This window comes from Homalodisca vitripennis, chromosome 5 (assembly GCF_021130785.1).
Source record: "Homalodisca vitripennis isolate AUS2020 chromosome 5, UT_GWSS_2.1, whole genome shotgun sequence".
Taxonomy (NCBI): domain Eukaryota; kingdom Metazoa; phylum Arthropoda; class Insecta; order Hemiptera; family Cicadellidae; genus Homalodisca; species Homalodisca vitripennis.
Window position 1 is genome coordinate 170,418,978 of NC_060211.1, and position 19,342 is coordinate 170,438,319.

Below are 19,342 nucleotides of genomic sequence, written 5' to 3' on the forward strand. Positions count from 1 at the left end.
AAGATATTCCCAAGAAAATTATTTTTGGTTTGACTGTCAAACAAGAAAAAAAATTGGATGTATTCTAATTTCTTTAAGAAATAAATTTCTTTCTTTCTTTAACCCCTTAACTGCTGAGCAATACCACGAGCCGGGCACCTACAGCGCTACTCACGTGTTTACACGTTTCGATGCGTCGTGCCCTCACTGCTACTCTTGTGTTAAAACGTTTCTGAAAGACGGCTGGTTGATGTTTATTTTTGCCTGCCTACGAAGCATTGACTGCACTCTGGCAGCTATTTTCAGTACTACAATGACTGTAGCTCCCCTTGACAAGTGTCTCTGCGTGGTTTATATTTTTGGTACTACGTCGGTAGCACGTGTTCACATCAACAAAATATTAGTTTGTGTCTAACCACACTTTATAAAGTAGTGAGTGTTGGGTTGTGTAACACTTTGTTTATTTAAGTGTGAGATAATTATGGGTGATAGTCACAATAACGAAAGTGAAATAAGACAATTCCTTGAAGAACCCAATTCACAATTAGGCAATGAAAAACGCCTGGTTGTTGAAAGATGAAGGTTAGTTTGGGGAACCGGCAGACGACTTAGACGCCGATCCTACTTATGTAGCGGAGGAAGGTAATATTTCTGATGAAGAAGAAAGCCTTTCTGGAAATAGTGAATTAGATTTTTTAGGGCCTAGCACGTCAAATCAGGTAATATTAGGGACCAAAAAAGGAAAGTAAAAACTAAAAAAAAAACCAAAAACTTTTAAGCCAAAAAAGAAAAAGGGAAGTGTAAAAAGAAAAGATAAAGCCCCTACAAAGTATTCTCATGAATGGAAGAATTCTCCTGAATTTACCCCGGAAAACTTTTTGTTTGATGACACTTCTGTTGGCATTGTAGATTCCAACTCCTACCCAGAATCATGTTAGAAATCATTAAGAAAGGTGGCCGTCCATCTGGTGATACACCTATGAGATTGACAATGAGGCATTTCCTAACATACATAACTGCAACCGAAAAGAAGGCGGGACCATGCAGGCCCTGCATTGTTTGCAAGTTTACTCAGAGGCGGGAAAAGAAACGACGGGAAATAAGATACATGTGCGAGGAGTGCGGAGTTGCGTTGTGCGCGGCACCCGTGCTTTGGCGAGTACCACAAACTCAAAAACTATTAAAAAGGTAACGAAAAATATGACTGTACATAGTGTAAATAAACAATAATCTAGTGTACAAATGAACAATACAACTTTATTCCACTTTAAACAGTATCAGGATATGCATTTGGTAAGTATTCTTTACAGTTTGTTATTGTTTACTGTACCGGTATTTTATCAGCAACTAATGTACATGTACACTTGTTATTGCTCATAAAATACGGAATCTTACAACAATATAATATAACCTGTAGTTTTGATCTTTAGAGCCTAAGCAGTTGTTAAAACAGCGTGCCGGTACATCGTCGACTATCCAACCTTGAATGTTCCGCGCTGGCTGTGCCGCGACTCTCCCACTCTGCCGCGGTAATGACTCTGAGCTACTGCACGTGTTAACACGTCTACAGCAGTTAAGGGGTTAATGACTCAAAGGCTTTAAGTAAAACATAATAGTTATCAACGAGGTGTAACTGGTGTCCATAATAAATTGGGATTTTTAACGGGTTTCCTCTTTGTGTAGCAAATCATAAAGACAATAAGAGAAGAATATAAGTGCTCTTTCACACGATCAGGCGCTCGCCGCACTGAGTTTTGCTTTTGTAAAACTAATAAAGCCAAAATAATAAATAATTACAATTTTTCATTCAATATGGTTTTAAAACCCCGATATTCGTATATTTCTTCCGATATCACGATAATATCGGATAACTTATATCGATATCAATATAGGAAATATCGAAACGATAATATCGATATATATTGATATCGATAATATCGTAACATCCCTACTACTGACCGATCATTCGTGTGTGTCCGTTCATTCTGATAGGTAGTCAACGTACTGTTAAAGAACTTCTTTGCAGCCTCGTGAGATTATTGTCCATCCCTTGTTTGTCACTGTGTGGTAAATATAGTATTAAGTATGTAAAAAATTAACATTTATTTTTTGTTTTGTATCAGTGAAATTTTTAGTTTATATTATACATTTTAAACATATTCTTAGTCTATAGAATATCAAAAGAGAGAGGTAACCTTTTCACAAACCTGTTACGGCTGGACCTGACATGTCTGCAGGTCTAGCCAACCCAGACAACATGAATGTTGAAAATGCGGAGGGTGACGAGATCAAAATAGCGGTAAGTTCTATTATTGACCATAATTACTCTGAACTTAACATGGACGTAACTGAGACACAAAACAAAAGAAAACGTGATCAGACAGAAAATATTTATGACCCTATTGAGGTAATAAGCCAAAATAAACTAGACAATCCTGTACCAGAATTTTCACAAAATAAAAAACAACATATTGTCAGATTGTATAATGAGTGGAATGTTGGTCCTTTTGAAGTAATTGTTCAAGACAAAAACAAACAAAAAATCAATCCTTTTCGTGTAGGCAAAATAATTCAATCCCATCATACCGATGTTGATTTTATCACCAGAGCAGATAAGAATTTAGTTATAACCTGTAAATCTTATCTTGCGGCTAATAACTTAGTGACATCAGTACACTTGACCCAATTTAATGTATTTGTACCAAGAACTAGAATTTATACAATAGGTGTAGCATTTGTTGAAAGAGATATTGCAGAAGACGAAATCCTACAAGAGACAAAATGTGAGTACCCTATTTTAGACGTACAAAGACTAAAAAAAAGAGTTAATGGATCTCTAGTAGACACTAGTTTTGTTAAAATAACCTTTGAAACAGACAAGCTGCCAGGAGTAGTCTATTTAAATTATGTCAGGATGCAAATTGAGCCATATATAATTCCGGTGAAACAATGTTTTCGTTGTTTCTCCTATGGCCATGTAATGAACTCGCCATGTAATAAAACACGTGTTTGTCGGGATTGTGGTGATAATTATCATTCAGAAGAGTGCTCCAAGCCAAAAAAATGTGTGCATTGCTATGGCCCTCATAGCAGTAACTCCAGGCAGTGTCCTGAATATATAAGGCAAAAACAAATAAAGGAGCGCATGAGCACTATGCGGGAGGATTACTTTACAGCTAGTAAGTACTTTCCGATTACTTATAAAAAAACTAAGTACGCTAGATTACAAACTTATGTCGATGTTACAAAATCTCACTTAGATTTCACAAACAAAGTAAGCTACCCAAACTTAAAAAACAACACACTAAGAAATTTAACCCCGACAGAGACAGGTAGTAAGTACAATATATCCACTACTAATAGCTTTAATAGCCTAAGAGAGATAGAGGAAATAGAAGAACATGAGGAAGGCCAGGATAACAGCTCATACATCAAAATAGGCAACTCCAGATCTAGAAAAATAAGTAACACAGGCGCTATTAAAAAAAATCCTATATCAGGTAAGCAGGGTGGTGTAGGTATAAATAAAAATCAAACAAATATGGCAACTAGTAAGGAACTCAGTTCCAAACTAATATTACAAGAAAAAATTAAATTGAAAGCAGCAATCAGTGAAAAAATTGCTGAAATTAGGAAGAAAATCTAAAGTTCAAATATTAAAACTAAAATACAGATAGATGAGGTATTACAATCATATTTAAATGAAGATGAGCCTAAAAAAATCCAGAGTATAGTTCCACCAGACAGACAGGGAAAACTCAACAGTACAACAGGTAATTTAAAAAAAACACACACATAGTACTTGAAGGAATATGGAAATAAATGAGTTAAACATTATTCAATTTAATGTGAGATCTCTAAAACCTAAATGGCCAGAGATCATACAACTTTTTAATACCAATAGAATACACATAGGTGTATTACAAGAAATATGGCTACAGAGTACAGACATTTTATTAGATAATAATTATAATATCGTTAGAACAGATAGGTCTGATGGCTATGGAGGAGTAGCTTTTATTATTCATAGAAATATCACCTTTAGCAAGAAAATAAGTTATAATACTGATAACATGCAACTATTAGCAATAACAATAAATAATTTTAGTGCCCCTATAACCATATACAATATTTATTGTACAAATAGGAAAGTACAAAAAAATTTTTGGCAAGACAACTTATTTTCTAAAAATATAGGCTTTTGCTTATTATGCGGAGATTGGAACGCACATCACCCCTACTGGGGTGCTGCCAAAGCAGACACGAGGGGTAATGATATTTTTAATGCTTACTCAAATTCTGAATTTATATTATTAAATAATAACCAGGGCACTACAGTTCCAACACTATACCATCAGTCATCTACTTTGGATTTAACTTTCACCACACCCAAATTACACTCTATATACTTAATTCTTGGGAGGTAAGTAATGATTGTTTAGGCAGTAATCATCTTCCAATACACATATCTTTTGATATTGTCAATTTAATTAAGAAGGAAGCCACTACTGTTAATTTTAATATAAGTAGTAGTAATGAAAGAAATTTTAAAAAAGCCAACTGGGGACAATATGCTACTTATATAGATAACTATCTCAAAAACTTAGAGATCCTAACAACAGAAAGTAAAATTGAGGAACTTTATAATACAATAAGCCTAGCAATAGATAAATCTGTTCCCAGACATAAGGAGCCGAGTGTAAATGCAAAAGGATTTAAACCCAAAATGTGGTGGAATGAAAACTGTTCAAGGGCGGTAGCCTACCGTAGATTGGCTTTCAAAAAATTTAAACAAAATATGACAGTGGAAAATTATCACACCTTTCAAATGGCTCAACTTAAAGCGAGAAATGAAATACAATTAGCAAAAACATATGGATGGGAGGATATTTGTAGTAAAATAGATGATAAGAAAAACACATCTTTTGCTTGGAGAATAATTAAAAAATTACACAATAATAATAGCCTAACTGAACAAAATGAAATACAAAACAACTATGAACTTTGTGAAAAATTTATAAAACACATTGTAGCTGATTATGTACCCCACTACAATGAATTGCATAGTCCAAATATCCCTTTGAAAAATAGCCCATTGGAAAAAAACTTTACAATAAATGAAATTAAGTTAGCCATTAAGTCTAAAACCAGAAATACATCTCCTGGAATGGATGGGGTAAGTTATACAATGATAAAGTATTTACCTGATAGTGCACTAGAACTTATGTTAAGTATTTTTAACGACATCTGGAATGGAATATCAAATATTCCTCAAGAATGGAAAAGAGTCAAAGTAATAGCCCTTCTTAAACCAACTAAAGATAAGCTACAAGAAACTTCATATAGGCCTATATCTTTAATTAGTTGTTTTGTTAAAATAATGAATACAATGATAAAAAATAGGCTAGAATGGATCTCTGAAAAATTAAGAGTGATCCCTCCAACCCAATATGGATTTAGGAGAAAACGAGGCTGTAATGATTACCTTGTAAATTTTATGTCTGATATTTTAACAGCTTTAACATATAATGAGACAACCATGTTAGCCTCATTTGATATCACTGGAGCATATGACAATGTATACATTCCTGAGCTATGCAATAAAATGATTAGACTTAATTTTCCCAGTAAATTTATAAGGTACCTACATAGCTGGCTAACTGACAGACAGGTAAATGTATCAAGTAATTATATATCTTTATCCAGGACTACAACAAGGGGCCTTCCGCAAGGTAGTGTGCTATCACCATTGTTATTCGCTATATATATTTCTCAAATTAATGTAAGTCTACCCAATGAAATAAAGTCCTTGCAGTATGCTGATGACATAGTCATATACTTTTCACACAAAAAAGGAGAATTGGTAAGTAAAAACTTACAGTGTGCACTAAACAAACTGATTACTGCATTTGATAGCCTACAATTATATTTTAATGAATCAAAATGCAACACTATATGTTTTTCAAGGAAAAGACAAGACAATATTGAACAAGTTACAATTAATGGTCACCTGGTTCCAATTAGAGATAACGTTAGGATCTTAGGGGTTATACTGGATCATAAATTAACCTTTAAACAACATATTATGGACCTGGTAAATAGAGGCTCTAAAGATCTTAATATTATTAAGTCTTATTATTTGTGGAACAAAGGGCTGCAACCCTAATTTCGCCATACAAGTATATAAAAGCCTAAAAAGATCAAAATTAGATTATTGTTGTGCATTGTTTGGTCATGTATCAAAAAGTAATTTGGGTAAACTAGATTTAATTCAAAATCAGGCACTCAGACTTGCCTTAGGCTCCTTTTGCTCCACACCAGTTATAGCCCTACAAGCTGAAGCCGCTGTGATGCCATTGGGAATCAGAAGAAGTATTCTTACAGATAACGTAGTATATAAGATACTATTAGAAAACAGTCATCCAGCATTTAGAAATATGTGTTACTTAAATATGTTAAGTCAAAATAATGATTATTGGCAAAAGAAAAAGTTACCCTTATTTATAAAGTCATTTAATAATGTAACTGAAATGATGCCTAACATCATGGAAACTGAAGGATTTAAAAATGACTGGGATTTTGAATTACCTTTATTTATGGAAGAAAATAGTATAAAAGGCGATACTAGATTAACAAATTTAGAAGTAAGTAAAAAGAATACGAGTAAAGAAACTCTAAAACAATTGTGGTTAGAAAAAATGTCACTATCATATTTAGGTTATGTTTATGTTTATACTGATGGATCCAAAACTGACGATGGTTGTGGCGCTGCCTTCCTGATTCCTCGGACCAATACCACTGCGTTGTATTCTCTTAGCAAATATATGTCTAGTTATAGTTCCGAATTAATAGCTATATATAAAGCAGTGCAATTTATCAATAAAACCCAATATGATAACGTAGTTATATGTACAGATTCTCAAGCTGCTGTTACAGCAATATCTAATTATAGCAAAGATAAGAGTAAAAACCAATTAATTATAAGCATAGTATATGAGTTGAAAGCCTTGAATAAAAATATAGTATTCGTATGGATTCCAGGACATGTCTCACTGGACTTTAATGAAAGAGTAGATAATTTAGCCAGGGATGCAATAACGACAGGTGTAAAAATTCCAGAAATTAATGTCCCTTTGGAGGACTTTAAAGTAGCAAGAAAAAGAAAGGGGATGGAACACTATCAGGTAATCTTTGAATTAACTCCAAAAGCTCACTGGTATAAAAATATTGTAAAAAAGGTAAGTTATGTCCCTTGGTTTAAAAATAGTAAACTATTAAGAAAGGAAATCGTCACAATATCTCGTTTGAGACTGGGCCATGCCAGAGTTAACAGTAAGTTGTTTGCAATAAAAAAATACTTTACTCCATTATGCTTAAACTGTTCTTTAGGTGTAGAAGAAACAATAAACCATGTAGTACTACAATGTCCACATTATGAATATGCTAGAAAAGAATGTTTTAAACTAATATCAGGTAAGTTCAAACATGTAAACTATGACATAAAGGATGTTCTTAAAACCAATGATTTGAATATATATAAGGAACTAGGAACATTTTTTGTTAAAATTAAAAAAGACATTTAAACATAAAAACAATCATCTCTTCCATTCTGTCACATAATTGTTACCCTACCTGGGAGTCTTAACAAAATAAAAAAAAAAAACCGAGGTCCAAATCTTTTCGGGTTAGGAAGCTGCCCTGATGGACCCCTGGCCATGAAGATTCCAAAAGAGCCCTGTCCTTTAAATTCAATCCTTTAATCATCACATTCCTCTTTTAAAACTAACAAATACACAACATTAATGTAAATCCCACTCCATTAACATTGAATAATTAACATATATTATGGAACTACGAGGCTGCATGTTTTTTACGAAGTTTTTTTACGAGTCTGGTTTGCATGTTGAGCAAACCAGAAGAAAAGAAAAAAAAAAAAAAAAATACTACTGACTGACGGATCTCAGAATTCATTACATGAGTCGCTTTGTCTACGGTCAGTCCGTCACTAAAATTGTCTCACTCTTGTTTTTTCTGCTACTGTTTTGGAACTCGTCTTTCAATCGCCAACAATTGATGTCAATTCTCACTTTAATTTTTGTACGGTAGTTTCCCTGTGAATATGATTTTGACACGAACTTTACTATTGGCAGTAAAAATTAAAAATAACTAGCCTATTGCTCAGGTTGTGCAATGTTTACATAGTTGGATATTAACGTTGCATAATATTGTAACTAATTTGGAAACTTAAATCGTGGTAAGTTTTTATTTGACTCATTTTCTGATAAATAGGTCTACATTATTTTATATAACATTTAAAAACTAATCAGTCTTCGGAAATTGAGTATACCCATTAGACTATTATATAAAGTGATGTCACTTTAAAAATTTTGATACTTTAGCCATTTTACCTTAGTTTAATTTAGAATTTGTAGGGGGTGGCTATATATATTTCAAAATAATTATTAAAGTGTTAAAATTTTTAGGTCATATCTCAATCAGTCCATCTATCTTGGAAACAGAAAGGAATTACGGTTTCTCTGTAGGGGTAAGATAATATACTAAGAGGGGTACGTATAAGAGGAGGGGATGACAGGGTTGTCAATAGTGATGGGATAACTGAACGGTTTTATACAACTGACTAACTAGCCAGTTGTTTCGATCTTTAATCGGTTATTTTAGTTGAATGAATAACCGATTAGGCTAATTTTAAAATTCAAACTAGATTGTTTGGTTCACTTAATTGTGTACACTTTACATTAATCAGATGAATTAGTGGTATTTATTTACAATACCGTGACCATGAAAAATGGACTTTTTTTCATGGGTTGGGCATTTATAGCCAAGTATTATTATCACAGGTACATATAAACTGGGGGGAAAGTATATCATTGTATTATATTGATGCCTTTCGGCCATTATTGCATTAAGGATGGAAAATAACCGACAAAATTTTGTCGAACAACACTTGGAGGGTTAAGGATCAGGGGCATCACGTGATCTGGGATTCGACTTTTGCAAGCTCGAGTTAATTTTTTTTCTAAAAGAGCAAGCAGTGCGCAGCACTGCGCAGCGGGCAGGCATCGTTGACTGGATTAACGTCATCATTTCAGTAAAATTGCCAGAGGTACTGTCAAAAACAGAGTTTTCAGAGGATTTCAAAAAATCGTAACTCCTTTGATTTTCGTTGCCGACGAATTTTTTCTTCACTATTGTTTTCAGGAAAAATTGTAGTTTTCAGGAAAAAAAAATTAACATACCTTTCCATGGTCACGATTTTGTAAATTGATACCTAAAATTCAAACTACCTTAATTGTGTACACTTTACATTAATCAGATGAATTAGTAAGTTATAAAGAAAATTGTAATATAAATATGTTGTGATTTAACTTGGGTAGGGTACGATAAGCGGACCCGGTTTTTTATATCGAAATTGGCAAATGATATTACTTAATCATAACTATCGATATAAACAATTGTTACTGATTAATTATTTTGAACAATTAACTTAATCTATATCAACAACTGTAAATACTAAAAAAATACATGTAATCGTATTATTTTATATATATATACTAGCTGTTTCCCGCGGCTTCGCACGCTTTTCGTAAGTTTTGCCCGCGTATGAGCATTTCTGGTTGAAGTAAATTATATTTCCAACCCCGATGTAGATTTTACCTTGATGTCACGATCAAGAAAATATGTCAAAAATGTATTGTACATGCATAATGTATTTTATTACAAAGTGGTCTACCACTCAACCTTTAAGTTCAACCAAAAATTTAGTTTAGACAATTATACATCATAACTTAGCGCCTTCAAATAGTGTTTCACTGTTTAATATACGTATCTATCTCGTAATTGCAGGTTATAATGTGCAGGCGCTTTGAAAACTTTGCTTCATTTTATTCGTTTATATTCACGACATAAGCGAATAATTCAGATAATAACTATCCTATCTTCTAAGTTAGACTAAATTACGGATACATGTGAAATTTGATTGAAATTGGTTCAGTCGTTTTGGAGTTTATTGGCAACATACATCGTGACTCAAGATTTTTATATATATAAGATATATATATATATATATATATATATACACGGTTACGTAAATGTAACAATAATAATTATTATTACACATACATGTAATAATATATAATTACATGTGTATAATTATACAAACTAGCTATTACACACGGCTTTGCATGCAATCTTTAGAACCGAAGTTCTTATATTACTTAGTAAAAGCAATTATTATGTAATATGATGGGAGTCCTATAAAAATTCTAAAACGTAGGCATACATCAGGTAGGTATTATTTAAGTTCATGGTAAATAATCAAAGTTTAACTTAATTATTATATCGTGTTTGGCACGTCTAGGAGCATTTCTGGTTCTAATTAATTATATACATAATGTCACAGCTGAATCTGCCTTGTCATTCCGATCAATAAAACACAAATCTCTGATCACACAAGTCTCGGAAACTTACTTTGGTCAAAAAGCGTATATTTCCAGTCATTATCATATATTTCAGGTCTAAGATATTTCTAGTACCGTAGTAGAGTTTGCCTTGTTGTTTTGACGAAGTAAAAATATATATACTTACGTAGGACCGAGATGCCTACTTCAGTTAAAAAGTGCCTACTTTAGACCGTTTACTTACACTTACCTACTATGTCACAGTTTAGCTTGCCATATTGCCTCGATCAAAATACTATATATATGTTCGATTATCTAGTTCTCAGAAATCTAATTTGGTCAAAATCGTGTTGACAGTTGACTTTGCCTTGTCCTGATGAAGAAAATACACACATAAGTAGGACTGAAAAGCCTATTACGACCTAGGGGGAAATCCTACCTGCTTCCTATGTACTTTCGGTATAAGGGGGAAATCCTTATTAAGGTTATGTAACATTCCAAAATAATCGTTATTAAAGTTTTGCCTTACACTTGTTTTTTGGACTGTAGCAAGGGAAAGAATGAATCGTTGAGGCATGTTAGTATTCATTTCTATGTTTTTCCATAAGCCATTGTTAAAATGTAATATTATAATGTCATGGAAGCCCACCAGTTTAAAGTAACTTATGTGAAAAAATTCATAACTTTGTTCATTAAGGTTAGTTTTATAACAGTATTTAATGCATTAGATGATTTTAATTCGTCACTGGAGCAATCTGGAGTAAAATTTATATATTAATGTTTTATTTACTATCTGCATTACACTACGGATCAATCACTGTTTACTCATTATTGATAAAATTTAAATGTAAACAGGTGTTTCAGAAAGTTTGTCGAACTATAGCTGTCAACAGCTATTTAGTGCCAGTTTAATTTGAATTATGAAACGTAAAAACTACAATTTTGTCTGAATTTCAAAATATTCCAGGTAACTTTTTTGATCTTTTTCTTCATATAAACTTTCCTCGGATTCCAATGGATATTTACAAAAAGAATTAACCGAATTGGTCCTGCCGTTATCTAAATTAGCGCTTACCAACACATTTCACCATTTATTTTTATTTATAAGATTCAATAATTATGACATAAACAATATAAATTGTGGCTCATTTATTTATAAGTTTTCCTATTTCATCGTTCTTGTTCTGGTTCATCTATTATTTATAAGTTTTCCTATATATTCATATTTTAATTTAAAACATGATTCTCATTTAGGACTATAGATAGTTTTATATCAATTGATAGTCTAGAATTCAAGATGGGAATATTAGGTATCGATGATTATATTCAATCACCGGGGTCCACTTATCGTACCCTACCTTTAAACATAAATAAAATTAGTAGGTAAGTCATAAATATAAAACTCATTATTTATATTAAAACACAATACAAGAGGTTAATTCATCGTTATTGAAATAAAATTACTTCTGACTTCAATTACAAACAATGTTTGGATTAGAAAAGAAAATATACACACAAAATGACAATTTAATTAATACTGGTATGTCGCATACACAGTGCACTAGGTTTGATTTTTTTACATTTTCTAAGGAACCTTACGAGAACAAAAACCCTAACGGAGAAATGAAAATTTAATCACTGTATTTACAGAGTAACAATGACTAGCTTAGTTAAAGCATATCAAATACACCAAGAAATTAAATTAAACTATTGTAACGAAATTGTTAGAAATGGTTTAAAATAAATGTTGAAAATTTAAAAACGAAATTCTGTAATCGTATTATTACTTATTTTCATTCATTTATTTTAATTTTAGTTATATAATTTTGAAATGTTATATTACCATATAATATCTAATAGGCTACAATATAATTACCATTAAAATGGTAATACTATAATTTATTTTAATTACGAATCACTACAGTTAACAGAAAGGTAATCGTTAAAGTACGAGATTGGCGTAGCTAAAATACTGATTAGAATAAATGACTAATTCAAGTATAGACTAAGTCTGCGCAATCAATTAAATGTAAAAAATGACCGACTAATTGATTAAATTAAAATAACCAAACTAACCAGTTATTTTCATTCAGTTATTCCCACCACTATTTGTCAACCGTCACATGATAGTTTCAGCAGAAAGATTAGTTCTCCAAACTGTATTTAAATTTAATTTAAGAGATTTCTGGTAATTTATTACCATTTTGGTCACAAGTTTCACCTCCTTGGAGAAGTTTATTCATTATTTCTCCTTTGTTATTTTGGTACTGTTAGCTATTGTGCAACTTCTTGGGCATATCAATGTTTATTTTTCCTGTTTATTTAGGTTTAGTTGTTTAGCATTTACGGATATAGTAATTATTTATTTCTTTTGTCGTGGTAGGTAGTAGATGGCGATTTTTGCATGTTTTATGTAAAAGTTAATGTCATGAGTGCACTTTATCATATACTACATGAATAGAAGAGACATTGTATTGTTTTATTTTACTTTGTACTTAATAACTGACTGGGAATTCAAATATTTAGTGTACTTCTAAGGTAGTGGTCATTTTCAGCCGCCGCCATGCTATGTAGAATAATATGGTTAGGTGAGTTTGCAAAATTGTTTAGCTAGTAAGCATTAGTTACCGAATTTTAGAGTTTTATATTTTATTTGTTGTTATTACCTTGAAGGATGTTTTTAGTTTGTTTACATCACCATTGGACGACACTGAAGGCAAAGAAAACTGCAAAAATATCTAACTTGCTAACTGTTACTGGTTCAAGTGAATCAAAAAAAGATGTACGCCCAAGATGTACGCCCAAGATGGAAATTGACGATGCGGTTTATGCTACATAACATTTTTCATGTAATTCAATTGTAAATATGTACTTAAAGGTTTTTGTTGCTAATAATATGCAGGCAACTTGGCTACAGTGTAATAAGCGGCTTATCGGACAATTAGATTATCGATTTTAAATATCAATACTATGAATACGACATTTGACATATAGATATTCATAAATAATCATTGCCACCTTTCTTTATTTAGACTAGTGACGTCATTACAGCTGGTGTTATTTCGATTATGTAGGAGAAGGCTAGTGACCACGACAAGAACAATGCCAATGAATATGCAGATATTGGCTCAAAATGTTTTTATTAACACTGAGCAATGTTCTAAATGGTTGCAAGATAATAACCTTGCTCCTTTAAATCTGAATTGTCCAGATTTTTATTGACGAGATGAAAACTAGAATTAAAAGTGGAAATCAAATTGTGTTTAGCTGCAAGAAAAGGAAGAACAAACACAACATATATAAAAGCGATCTTGAGAAGACTTGGTTTGAACATTCTGAATTTGGTATTATGAATATAATGAAAAATCGTGTACTATTTTAGTTCAAATGAAACAAACTGTTACTTCTTTTAATGAATGTACTTTTTACGGCATCAGTACCTGCAGAAATACCATTTGAGATTGGCTGAAGTAAGCATGAGTATTATGCTGCTCAAACGTCGATACATTTATTTTACATAAGTATAGCTTCACTATAATACGATTTTAAAAGCCTAAAACTTAGACTCAATTCGACATTATCACTCAAAATTAGTATAAAGTAGAATCGTGTTTGGAAATAAATTCAAAATTAAAATCATGTGTTTTGTTATTGACTAATGGTGGCAAGAACAGTGACGTACGTGTCTTCTTTGTTTCACAAGCAGTCATGTTTATCCTTGAAAATACATGAAGCAAGTAAATGTTGTATCGTTAATTAGTTAATTAAATTTTATATAATGTAAATTTCACAACCTAGTCAGCCAGTACAATTTAAGATTATTTTTTTTATTCAATGTTCCGGAACTAAATTATTAGCGGAGTAACTACCTAATTGGCACGCGTATGAATATTTTCTTCTAACCCTTTGTAGCAGCCCAACTACGTGACCGATTAGACCTCGCGCGCCTTGTCCGTAAGTAAAATTTATCTTTTCGTATTATTAAATTAGCCCTTTGATGCCAAACATATAAAATGAATGTAACGTAAAGTAAAGTTGTAAATAGTAAAGTAACTTACCCTTGAAGATCTTTTATTTGCTTGATTGAAATAGATACAAGTTGTGGCGTCGTCCTTCTGACGAGCACGTTGTTGTAATAAGTTTTTGTATCATTAAATGGCTAATACCGTTGCGAATTGGTTTTAGGCGAGCTCACGTATCTGACGTGTCTCACGTATATCACGTATCTCACGTATTATTTGAGGAGATGGCTACCACTTCCATAACTTGGACACCTCTTCTAGTAATCACCGACTAGAAATAACCATTCTTAGACTACAGCTTCAATGTCTCGTGCCAAGACGCCGACACCCGGGTTGTGAGTCTACACATTGCGAAGGGAAGTAAAATCTTAATGTTTTATAAAGTAAAACATCATAGGCATAATTCCATAGAACATTGGATATTTTAGGCCCACCTAGCAGATACACGTTTTTAGTTCTTGTACTCTAATTGGCAGCAACGTGGCAAGGCATACATTTAATTTAACAACTAAAAGTGGTGCTTGTAAGTTTCATAAATAAATTGAACTTATAAGTAAGCTTTGCAATTTGAGTATTTATTACTTCGACATCAGAAGTCACCACCCCCATGTGTTATCGTCATTCGGTACACATAATGATTGCGCCACTCTGCTTTCTCTAGGTTTGCTGTTAAGCCATGTTTGCTTAGTCTATTTACAATTTCTCTGACATGTATTAAATGCGAATTAAGGTCTTTACTGTACACTAAGATATCATCACAAAAATTTATCACATATTTAAATTTTATATTATTGTCTAGGACTTTGTCCAGATATGCGGACAATACAGCACTACCAACATGTAAACCAAAGGGGACTCTTTAAATTTATATTTACCAAATATAGTACTAAATGAGGTAAGATCTTGACTATCAGGTGATAATGGACATTGTAAAAAACTTTTTCTTAAATCTATTGCTGAAAAATATTTAGCTCCACTAAGATGTTGATAATAGTTATTTAAATCACCAATGGAAAAATCAATGTTCTGTAACTTTTTATTTAATTCTGTATAATTGACTACAAGTCTATCCTTTTTGGTTAAAAAGGCTGGACTGGAGTAGGCTGAAGTACTGGGTTCAATTATTCCTTGGTCCAACCAATCATGTATTATTGTTTTCATCTTATTTACAGTGGGAGGGCTCATAAAATAAGGTCTAATGTTTACAGGTGTGGGGTCATCTAGAATTAATTTAACTTCCAAATCTAGAGCCTCTCCTAATTTTGGAGTAAAAACATTTGGAAAATCCCTTATAAGGTTTTGTGTCTCAGCCTCAGCTCTAGTGCACCCTATTTTTACATCAATGTTGTTTAATTCATGTTCAAAAGGCTGTTGTCTGACAATAGTTACTTTCTCATTACAATTGAATTTAAAATAACACGAATCTCCATCAAGATCCAAAATTAGTTTACTATTAGTTATAAATGGGTTTCCTAATACAATGTCCCATTTTAAATTATCCAATACAATAAGTTTTACTTTCCAACAAAATTTAGAAATTTTTATCTTAGCATAACAGTAACCAAAACATTTTATTTCAGTGTTATTTGCAGCAAACATTCTATCATCTGACTTCATTAATTTAGAAACATTTTTATTCAACAATAGGCTATCATAAAATTCTTTACTAATTATATCTCTTGTAGCACCAGTGTCTAATAAGCAGTTTGTTTTTACATTTTTACCCACTATAGCTTCAATTAAAGGCATATTGTTACACTGTTTAACATTTAGTCTTAAATTAGGTTTTCTATAGTTTAATTCACTCCAATTTTTAATTAACTTAGCATAGACTCTCATAAAATAGTGTTTTTCTTTTCTTACTGCATTACTATTTATACAATTATTATTCTTAGACTTATGAAACCGGGGAGGGATATTTTTAGGTGTTGTGTGAAATACCACTCCCCTACCAACTAGTTTTTTGGCTTCCTAAAACAATTTTTTGCTAAGTGACCAGGCCTATTACAATTAAACATAACTTTGGGTTTTTTACAGTAGGCCAACTTTTTCTAGGTTCAACATGTGGTGGATACATGTTGTTAACATATGTCTTACTTAAATTGTTCCTTAAGTTATCATTAAAGGTTATGTTGTTACTAGCTATACACAATTTTTCTAAATCTATAAAACAAATGGGATTGTTTTCAAAAATTAACTTATTTCTATCTGTAGGCTTAATACCTCTTTTTATACAAGTTACCAAGTCCTGTTCACTTATGTTACACAATAAAACTTGACTGAGCGCTTTGATATCATAGATGTATTCATACAGTGGCTCATCAAACCTTTGTGGCCTATAAACTAAATTTAGTCTAAGTATTTCAATTAGGCCTACAGGGATAAAAGCACTAATTAATTCCCTATGTAGATAGTTGACATTTGGCATGACAGACTTACACTGTATTATTTTGGCTAAAAGTGGACCTTTTGCATAACAGGGTAACAATGCTAAAATTTCATTATCTGATAGGCTAGTTTCACATTTTAGTTTTAACAAAGTTTTCAAAAGGTTTATAAGCTCAGGTACTATTAAACCATTTGTTACTGTAAAATTTTGTAAATAATGTTCTACAGGGTTGTTTAACTTATTAAACATATTTAAAGTAGACATAGGTTGACTAATACAATCATTGTTTGCATTATAAATAGGCATTAAAGGCAAAGTGGGGGTACTGGCAGTATGCTGTGATATTGTTTGGGGTTGTACAGAAGTAGGGCCTATTTGTTCCATAGCCTCATCTTGTTCCAATGATCTATTTAAATTGGCTTCTAACACTTTAAGCTGTTCTAGGTTCACTTTAGGTAGCAAGTTTTTAGCTAACTGTTGTTCAACATTTAATAGCCTAAACTTTAAAGCTGATAAAGTTTCACTATGTACAGTAGTTAGTTCTAGCTGGTTGTCTAAAAATAAACGGTTTATTAAATGTTTACATTTTTCTTGAAATTTGGTGATTTCTAAAGGTGAACTATCACTGTTCAATTCACTGCACCCATGTTCTAATAAAATCACTTTTTCACTGAGAAGTTGTACTTCCTGATTGTGATCTATTTTTAATAGGCTACTTGCAGTAGGTAAAATATTGTCTCTCAAACACTGTCTTAAGGACTTTCTAAGTTCATTTACTGTACTGTCACTATTTAATTTAACACCTCTAGATATCAGTTCAAATACTAACTCATCTTTAGACAAATATTGTATTTTAATGGCAGGCATTGTGGCGTTTTCACTCAGTTTCACCCAGTTGATGGCAGAGTAGGCACATTAATAGATAAATGATTTGCCATTAGCATTTAAGGACTTAGAGAAATATCAACTTCAAGATAAAGGAACTCAGCAAATCATTCAATCTGTAAAAAGTAATAGTAATAATTTATGTTATTTTATAAAAAACAATTTACTTATGTACAAAAGGAATGTAAAAAGTAAGACTAAGATATTTTTGCCTGTACAGTTAATTGACTTAGTATATGAATTCTTTCACAGTTCTTTAATAGGAGGTCATTTAGGCATTGCTAGAATGCAAAGAAAAATTAACCAGTATTTTTATAGACCTGATTTAAACGAAATTATAAAGGCAAAAGTAAAAGAATGTAATGTTTGTAAAATGAGCAAAGTGCGCCAAAGAAAATATGAAGGCGAATTAGTGTCAATACCATTTAAGAACAATATGGATTGTTTATTCATAGATCTTTTGGGTCCCTTAGTGAGAACTAGAAACAGTAATGTATATTTACTTGTAGTTGTAGATACCGCTAGTAAATTTCTATGGCTCATCCCTTTGAGGGAATATAAGAGTGCTGAAATATGTAATAAATTAGACTTTTCTGTACCTAAAATAATAGTGTCAGACAATGCCGCATATTTTACATCACTGTATTTTAAAAAGTTCTTATTTAAGAATTTTATTGAACACCGTAGACTAGCGCCTTACAGGGCAAATGGAAATCAATCAGAAAGGCATATTAGAAATATATCAACATTATTACGTAGTTTCTATCACAACTGTCATAGTAATTGGGATAATGACCTAGGCTATATACGATTAAGTTTAAACACCGCCCACAATGAAAGCACAGGTTTTGCTACCTTTGATTTAATGTTTAATCATTGATGTAATAATGCTTTATCTCATTTATGGAAGCTAAATGATCTAATTGGTGAAAATTTATCCAAGGAAACTACAGGTATTGTAAACAATTTAAAGAGAGCTGTTGTGAATGTGAAAAGAAGCATAGCGCATAATAGTAATAGACAAAAGTACTCTGAGCAAAATGGAAAACATCCCTTTAAGTTGCATTCCTTAGTATGGATTAGAACCCACTATCTAAGCAATAAAGTAGAAAAGTTTTGTGCAAAATTAGCGCCAAAATATGTAGGAATTTATAGAATTTTATATTTTTTAAGCCCCGTAACTTGTATTGTACAACACACTGAAAATGTTTTGAATGTAAAAAAGGTTCATATTGTGGATTTAAAGTTAAATTAAGACATGTTCTGTATAAAAAAATGTTGTAGCATCCCTAGCGTAAGAAACCACTTGCTGCTAAATTTAAAAGATAAAATAAAATCCAGGAAGTTAATTGTTTGGTGAATCCTAAACGAATGTTTGAGTGGAAATAAAATATAGAAAACGAATTTGTAAATAGACTTTGTATAAAGAAATGAGACAGAGTTGATTCTGACTGTTTGTAATAAAGGAAACAAATATCAAAAAAATTGTGTCTGTCTTTTGTACGTATGTCGAAATACTGAAGTTTGAATTTTGTAGATATATTTCAAGTGTTATAATTCATGTAGATGTAAGATGTATATGATGTTGTATGTAAATATATATTAAGAGTAATGTAGTATTAATAAGAAATGTGAGACTTAGCTTCTCG

At 31.9% G+C, this 19,342-nt stretch overlaps 1 protein-coding gene across 2 annotated transcripts in view; it reads left to right on the forward strand.

The window, feature by feature from the left end:
* Positions 1-7,946: 7,946 nt before the first annotated feature.
* The window catches only part of LOC124363149 (serine/threonine-protein phosphatase 6 regulatory ankyrin repeat subunit C-like), a 101,397-nt gene continuing 90,001 nt past the window's right edge, over positions 7,947-19,342 (forward strand). For both annotated transcript variants that reach the window (XM_046818290.1, XM_046818289.1), the window contains exon 1: positions 7,947-8,233. The gene's annotated coding sequence lies outside the window, so the exon portion shown is untranslated. The remainder of the gene's footprint in view (positions 8,234-19,342) is intronic.